This window comes from Bos grunniens, chromosome 12 (genome assembly GCF_055505025.1).
Source record: "Bos grunniens cultivar Pamir isolate PY7600 chromosome 12, Bosgru_T2T1.0, whole genome shotgun sequence".
NCBI lineage: Eukaryota > Metazoa > Chordata > Mammalia > Artiodactyla > Bovidae > Bos > Bos grunniens.
The window spans coordinates 11856246-11864694 of NC_141176.1; the positions used below are offsets into that span (position 1 = coordinate 11856246).

Here is an 8449-nt window from a genome sequence, read left to right on the forward strand (position 1 = left end):
TGGTATAAAAACCCATGTTGCTTTGAGATGAAGGTCTGTGGGCTGTAGTACCCTAGATCCCTCTTTGTTGCTGTCACTTACATACCCTTCTGACTCACAGACTTAGCTGCAGTGGGACTTAATGAGTTATGTGCAAAGCACTCGCAACGGCCCCCACACAGTACCCTTTGAGTGTCCTCAGGCATTGTTACTATCTTTGTCTCTCATACTGCCTTGCTGGGGACGCCTACGAGGATGTGGGCTTCCGATGGATTCTCCAGTGTAGGAGGCTTTCCGCTGGGCCTCGAGGAATTTCCTTTTAAACAATAGGAGCTCTGGCCAGCGCTTCTCCTGAGACCTCTGAGGCCTGTGTGCTCCATCAGCCCGCAGGAAACAGCGCTGTGTTCAGTGACTCCCCACCAGGTGCCTGTGGCCATCAGGTGGGGAGGCTAAGAAACCAACGCTAGGCCCCTCGCAGAGATTTTTTTTTTTCCTGTTTAATTATCAGTGAAAGAGGAGAGTGAAAAAGCTGGCTTAAAACTCAACAGTCAGAAAACTAAGATCATGGCATCCAGCCCCATCACTTCATGGCAAATAGAAGGGGAAAATGTGGAAACAGTGGCAGATTTTCTTTTCCTGGGCTTGAAAATCACTGCAGATGGTATCTGCAGCCATGAAATTAAAAGATGCTCCTTGGAAGAAATGTGATGAGAAACCTAGACAGCATATTAAAAAGCAGAGACATCACTTTTGCTGACAAAGGCCTGTATAGTCAAAGCAATTTTTTTTTCCAGTAGTCATGTACAGATGTGAGAGTTGGACCATAATGAAGGCTGAGCACTGAAGAATTTATATTTTTGAACTGTGGTCCTGGGAAAGATTCTTAAGAGTCCCATGGACAACAAGATCAAATCAGTCAATCTTAAATCAACCCTGAATTATTCATTGGAAGCCCTGATGCTGAAGCTGAAGTTCCAATACTTTGGCCCCCTGCTGCAAAGAGCCGATTCATCAGGAAAGACCCTGATGCTGGGGAAGATTGAGGGCAGGAGAAGAAGGGGGCAACAGAGGATGAGATGGTTAGCATCATTGACTCAACAGACATGAATTTGCACAAACTCCAGGAGATGGTGAACAACTGGGAAGCCTGGCATGCTGCAGTCCATGGGGTCACAAAGAGCTGGACATGGCTTAGCAACTCAACAACACAACAACAAATAATAATGATCAAACTATATCCCATAAATTAACTAATGAAAACATAGTAACAAAGTGAAAATACCCCACAGTAAACTGTAGAGTAATATGGTTTAAAAGACAACACTCGGTGATTCAGATCTGATTGCCTGGGACAGAGCTGGGAAATGTAAGAACCTGTGTGGCCCAGGAAGAGGCTATGGTGTGTGAATTGGAGACCATGGTTCCCCTTCCTGCTGCTGCTGCTGCTAAGTCGCTTCAGTCATGTCCGACTCTGTGCGACCCCATAGACGGCAGCCCACCAGGCTCCCCCATCCCTGGGATTCTCCATCCTGGCTGCATGTTAAAATTACTTAAGGAAAGTTTAAAAAATACTGCATTTAGGGCACTCCCTCCACATATTCTGATGCAGTTGATCTGAGTGAGGGCCTGGCCCTAGACATTTTACGTAAGCTCCCTTTTCGGATCTGATTCTGATGTTGACATGCTCTGTCCTGGGAGCTGGTAAGACAGAAACTGGAGAGCTTGCAGAGCATGGGGTGGCTGTGCTGGAGGGAGGGTCACGGGAGACCACCCATTGCTTTCTTTGGGAGCATCTTCCTGGTTCTTCACGAGTCTATTCCCAGTGACCTGAGACCAGGGCATTGAGGAAAGGACACAGGTTTTGGAGGAAGATGGGCATCGCCTTTCAAGCTGGCTGGAGATGCCCCATCTAGTCAAGCTGGGTGACTTGGGGCAAGTCACTCCCCTACTTGCCTCACGGGTGACGCAGTGCAAATGTCGCCTCATTGTAGCCTTGCAGCCACCTGTAAACGGAAGCTGTCCTCTTTAGTAAGTGCTTGAATCTCTTTTTTGTTTCTCTGCAAGGTAGTTGGTTGGAGCCTTCTGAGCCCAAAGAGGCAGTTGCTCCTTCTAAGATCACCCAGCTTGAGTCACAAGCTACAGCCAGTTCCTCCAGCCGTCCACAAGTGCCCTGGGTCAGGACCGTCCCCATACAGAGGCTGTGTTTCCTGACCCAAAGAGCCAGGCTAAACCTACCTCATAAATCATATTAAAAACTGTGAATCGTTATATGAAAAGTTATGAAAAGATGGACATTCAGTGACTTTAGGTAACATTTCATAAGGAAGGACAAATTTAAGGTTTTGATACAATATGTAATAATATAAAATGGGAGCCAGCCTGGAGAATCCAAGTTGGGGGTTCTAATAGGTCATCTTCCTATTTTTCACGGCACCTGGATGTTCAGATAATGAAACAAGAAAGAAAATTCAGAGATCTATGGAGAGAGATGAAGAAGGAAATGGCAACCCACTCCAGTGTTCTTTCCTGGAGAATCCCAGGAACAGAGGAGCCTGGTGAGCTGCCATCTATGGGGTCGCACAGAGTCGGACATGACTTAGCATGCATACATGCATGCTAAGAGAGAGATTATAAATCCCAAGGCTCTGGGTTTCTGGTCTCTTATCTACAGTCTCTATCTAGAATGTAAATAATCTATTGCTAAATAATTCTTTTTTACATTTCTAATATCCTGCTGGTCTTTAGAATAATTATTCAGTTCAGTTCAGTTGCTCAGTCGTCTTTGACTCTTTGGAACATCCCTGGACTGCAGCACACCAGGCTTCCTTGTCCATCACCAACTCCTGGAGTTCACTCAAACTCATGTACATCAAGTAGGTGATGCCATCCAACCATCTCATCCTCTGTTGTCCCCTTCTCCTCCCGCCTTCAATCTTTCCCAGCATCAGGGTCTTTTCCAATGAGTCAGCTCTTCGCATCAGGTGGCCAAAGTATTGGAGTTTCAGCTTCAACATCAGTCCCTCCAATGAATATTCAGGACTGATCTCTTTTAGGATGGACTGGTTGGATCTCCTTGCAGTCCAGGGGACTCTCAAGAGTCTTCTCCAACACCACAGTTCAAAAGCATCAATTCTTTGGTGCTCAGTTTTCTTTATAGTTCAACTCTCACATCCATACATGACTACTGGAAAAACCATAGCCTTGACTAGACGGGCTTTTGTCAGCAAAGTAATGTCTCTGCTTTTTAATTGTTACCACTGCCCAAAATCACCCTTTTCAATGCATATTGTGAAACTCCCCAGGCTAGCTTGTGAGGGTCTTAATCAGTAATAGACCCCATGACAAGTGCTGCTGTCTAGGTTATATGCCACCTTTGTCATCTACTTTAAAAAAAGCCATAGCCTGCCCCGTTTCCACTTTATCTTCTATCTTGTTATTTCTTATTCTTAATATCTGGTTGGAAAAAGTGAAGGGGAAAGATGGGAAGTAAAGAAGGAGAGGTACTTCCCTGGCAGTCCAGTGTTTAAGACTCTGCACTTCCAAAACAGGGATCGTGGATTCGATCCCTGGTCGGAGAACTAAGATCCCACATGCCACGGGGCAGCTAAGCACCCCCTGCAGCTAGAGAAGCCCACATGCTCTAGATCCCACGCCTTGCAACTAGAGAAAAGCCCTCATGCCACAATGAAGACCCAGTGCAGCCAAAAATAAAGAGAGCCAACTACAGTTAGGAGGGTGGGGAGGAGGTGGCTGGGGGGCTGTGGGTGTGCCAGGGGAGCAGGACCTGGTTTGGAACCATGGGCACTGGCACTGGGCTGCATGTTTTACTGTCTGGTCCTGTCACTTGCTGGTTTTGCTTGGCTTTTCTCATGAGCAAATCGTTTACATTAAGAGGTAGTGTAGAGAGAAAATGGGGTAATACATGCAAAAAGCCTGTTTTATCCTGGGAAATGTTTTACAACTGGCTCTGTGGGGTGAGAGGGCAGAAATCTTGATTTGGAGAATGTGCTGGCTTTGTGGTGTACGTACTCCAGCTGGTTTCAAGCTGCCAGTTTAGTGTCACGGAACATGGAGTTGGGGAGGGAAGCCACAGCCAGGTCTGAATGAGCCCGTTCCAGCGCCCCACTGGAACGCGTACCCCAAAGAGTTTGAAAACCCACTCTCCTCACATAAGCATATAACAGCAGATCCTCTGAGAACCACAAAAAAGGCACGGCAGGTTCCGTTGTTGCTGAATTTTAGTAGCACACAATAAGAGTTGAACAAGTGGGGGTTCACCGTGGATAGAGTGAATGTGAGACCTCCATTAATTTCCTAAAGGAAAAGGGGTCAGGATGGACAACAGCAGGAAATGCTAATAGAGGCAAACACCCACATTTACAATGTAACTAGAGCCTGTTATTTAGAAATAGGTCATTGGGGGGTTTGGTGACAGGCTATGGAGCCATTCATCTTGAGGTCAGGGCTTCGCATCTTTCAGGGATGTCAGTAATCCGAAAGGAGGTGGAAAGAAAAGCATCTTGTCTGACTTGACACGGGGATCTGACTTTAGAAGGAAAATCAGAGATGGAATCAGCAAGGGTTGGTACTTTCGAACTGGGCAGGTAAGTGCTCTCTGGAGTTGAGTGACCAGGGCCCCAAAACCAGCCTTTGTTTTAGCAGCAATCTGACCATCCATCCTTCCAGCTGTCTATTCATGTATCTATTCATGTGTCCATCCCATCAGGGTCTTCAGTTGAACAAAATAACTTAAACTTGAGATACTTTAGGAGCAACAAATACCTTTTAAGTACATCTTAAATACAATTTGGTACATCTGGTTCCATGATAATCAGACAATTTAAAAATGATTTATTATGGAAATTTTCAAATATACAAAAAAGTAGAGAGAAGAGGATAACAAATGCCCAGGTTCAGTCGAGTGGAATCAGTGGAGGAGGGGTCGGGAGGTGGGGTCCATGTCCACCAGGGTTGGCCCCACTGGCCGCCTGTCTGATTCCATCTATCCCTCTATCTCCCCCCACCACTTGCTGGGACAGTGTGATTCTAGCCTTCCCGTCTTTGTGCTGGCTTTTCTCCCCTTTGTAACCACCATACCATTAAGTGAAGTAGGTCAGACCAGTATCATATGATATGACTTACTTATGGAATCTAAACAAGGGATATGAATGAACTCATTTACAAAACAGACACATGGACATAGTAAGCAATCTTATGGTTATCAAAGGGAAAAGGGCAGAGGGATAAATCAGGAGTTTGGAATTAAGAGATACACCCTACTATATATACACACACACACATATATATAATGCACATATATATATGGGCTTCCCAGGTGGCACTACTGGTAAAGAACCCTCCTGCCAATGTAGGAGACATGGAGATACAGGTTCGATCCCCGGGTCGGGACGATCTCCTGGAGAAGGGAATGGCAACCCACTCCAGTATTCTTGCCTGGAGAATCCCCATGGACAGAGAAGCCTGGGGGGCTACAGTCTGTGGAGTCACAAAGAGTCGGACACGACTGAAGCAACTGAGCATGCACGCATGACTAAATCACTTGGCTATATACCTGAAACTAACACAGCATTGTAAATCAACTGTAATTAAAAAAGAAAAAAGCTTATACACCACAGGGGAGAGAACATTAAACTTTAAAAGACCACCTCCTTCCAAGGGTATTTGACAGAGGCAGTCATGTAAGGGTGACTTCGTGGATGTAAACGGCACAGTGGGATGGTTACCAGTGTCCACTTTCTAGGCAAGGCTACAGACAGGGCAGCAGGGAGGAGTTTCTTCTGAGTGTTTTCAAGACCCACATTTATCTGACCAGTTTTAAATCGCTCTGGTGAGCATTTCATCTACTTCTTGCACCTCCACCAACAGCTTCTGTGGTCTGTCGATAGCTTTCTTTAAAAAAAAAAAAAAAGTTTATTTTTAATTGGAGGATAATTGCTTTACAGTATTGTGTTGGCTTCTGCCACACATCGACAGGAATCAGCCACAGGCATTCATGTGTCCCTCCCTCCTGAGCCTCCCCCACCCCCCACGCTGTCACAGAGTTCCGATCTGAGGTCCCCGCGTCACACGGCAGATTCCCCCTGGCGGTCTATTTCGCACGCGGCAGTGCACATGCTTCAGCGCTACTGTCCCAATTCATCCCATCCTCTTCCTGACCCACTGTGTCCACGAGCCCGCTCACCACGCCTGCGTCTCCACGGCTGCACCGCATCTAGGTTCGCCAGTGCCATCTCTCTAAGTCCCATACCTGTGCATTAGGTAGCTTTCTTAAAGAACAACCCCACCTAGGAGAGCATGTAGGCTCAAGTCCGCTGTCAGGATTCCCATGCTAACCGGAACCGGAAACCCAGGGCCTAACGCAGGGCGGAAGGAGCTGACTGCCTTGAAGAAAGATCGCCAGGTTTCTAACATCCGGCTTCCATTCTGCTTTTCTCCCTCACGGCCGCCTCCGACCCCACCGTGCACCTTAGCTCTCCAGCCTCTCCACCCACTCTTCTGGACCATGTGTTTTTCTCTCTTTCCCCAGCAAGGCTCCATCCTCCCCTGAACAGAGCTAAGATGTCACAGCTTGGGACCCCTCCTGTGTGGTTCATCTCCCCATCAGGGCAGAGGGCTCCTAGGTAGGGGTTCCTGTATCCTGTCTCACATCGGTACCCCACGGTCCCGGTACTGCACAGTCCCGGGGGAAGGGCTCAGTAACTCCTCCCGGCACGAATGAGCCTGTGGTTTTTCAGAAACTGATTATTCTCAGCTGGGATTTTCAATCCCTCCTTTCTGCAGCCCAGGGGGAGCCTGGGTACCTTGTTTCTGCTTCTTAAGATTCGTCACCGAAGGTTGGGAAGAGGAAGTGAGTGGGACAGACCATGGATGCTGCTACTGCCATTAGGAAGGTTGAACTTTCGGCAGTGTGTTTGGATTCTCCATGTTTTTAGCCGTTTTCTCCTTAGAGTCATGACATCGAATTCCCCGAGCCTTGAGAGGACCTTAGGAATGGTTGTCAGAGGCTGTGTCTTCAGAAATGGAAAATTCACCAAGGCCAGTCTGTCAAAACAGAAGTGATAGAAGCCATAGAGCCCCACAGCATGCAGTGGAGCCACTGAGCTGCAGGCTCCTCTGCGGGGAGATTCTTAGGGCGCTAGCATCCCACATTTTGGAAAACCCTACCTGGGTACTGGATTGTTTTTCTTGAAGTGGTGAGAGGGCACTCACCTTTCTTTATGCTGACCCTTTGTCCGACTGCCTTCCACATAACCCAGTAGTAAATCCTCAGACCACCCTTTAGAAAGAAATTAGCCGCAGCTGAGCAAACAAGGTTCAGCAAGGCTAACTTGCCCAGACTCAGGCGGTAAGTGATGCACCTGGGCTCAAACTCCTGGTGGTGGATGCCCCTCAGCCCAGGTTCTTCCGTTGCTCTTGAGGCTGGGGATACGAAGTGTTCCCTGCAGGGCCAACCCTCACTTAAAGTAATTAGCCTCCAATTAAAATAAGTAAATTTATATTTTTAAAAAAGGTGCTTAGAGAATTCCCTGTTCATCTATTCATACTCTCAGGGAGGCCCTAATGCACCTCAAGTCACTCAGTGAGACAAATGTTTCTTTTTTATTCTTCCAACTTGAAACATCTCCATTTGGTGCTGGTATATCCTTAATAATGCCCTAATACTCACAGCTTTTGAACTGTGGTGTTGGAGAAGACTCTTGAGAGTCCCTTGGACTGCAAGGAGATCCAACCAGTCCATTCTGAAGGAGATCAGCCCTGGGTGTTCTTTGGAAGGAACATGCGAAAGCTGAAACTCCAGTACTTTGGCCACCTCATGCGAAGAGTTGGACTCATTGGAAAAGACTCCGATGCTGGGAGGGATTGGGGGCAGGAGGAGAAGGGGACAACAGAGGATGAGATGGCTGGATGGCATCACTGACTCGATGGACGTGAGTCTGAGTGAACTCCGGGAGTTGGTGATGGACAGGGAGGCTTGGCATGCTGCGATTCATGAGGTCGCAAAGAGTTGGACACGACTGAGTGGCTGAACTGAACTGAACTGAATACTCACAGATTTCCCCTTTTTAACAAAGAAAGGAAGCCTTCAGCAGTCATCTGTATCTCTAGCATTTTATAGCATTGTTTTGTTTTCTTGGTATTTACATGTTCCCCTCTTTTCATGGCAAATCATAGTTGCTGTACAGTCACAGTATGCCATGATGTTTTCTTTAAAATAATTTGTTTGCATGAAAAAATGATTTCAGAAATTATTAGGTAATAAAAGCAAAAGTTCAAGTGCTGGCTCAACTAGGAAGACGCATGCAAAAGAATGAAGTTGTATCCCTTCCTCAGAGCACACATAAAAATTAATTCAAAATTACACACATTTATATGAGCTAAAATTATGAAACTCAGAAGAAAATGCAGAAGTAAATTTTGAGACCTTAGATTAGGTAATATTTGTTTAACT

General features: G+C 46.6%; 1 long non-coding RNA gene across 2 annotated transcripts; it reads right to left on the reverse strand.

The window, feature by feature from the left end:
* Nucleotides 1-5555: 5555 nt before the first annotated feature.
* Nucleotides 5556-7382, reverse strand: LOC147361372 (uncharacterized). 2 transcript variants are annotated; one of them, XR_015137581.1, is made up of 3 exons: nucleotides 7210-7382; nucleotides 6801-7041; nucleotides 5556-5889 (listed from the first exon to the last, which is right to left on the reverse strand). It is a non-coding gene; the product is annotated as an uncharacterized LOC147361372 (long non-coding RNA). The 2 variants fall into 2 exon arrangements; XR_015137580.1 differs by having other exon boundaries at nucleotides 7165-7382.
* Nucleotides 7383-8449: the final 1067 nt, after the last annotated feature.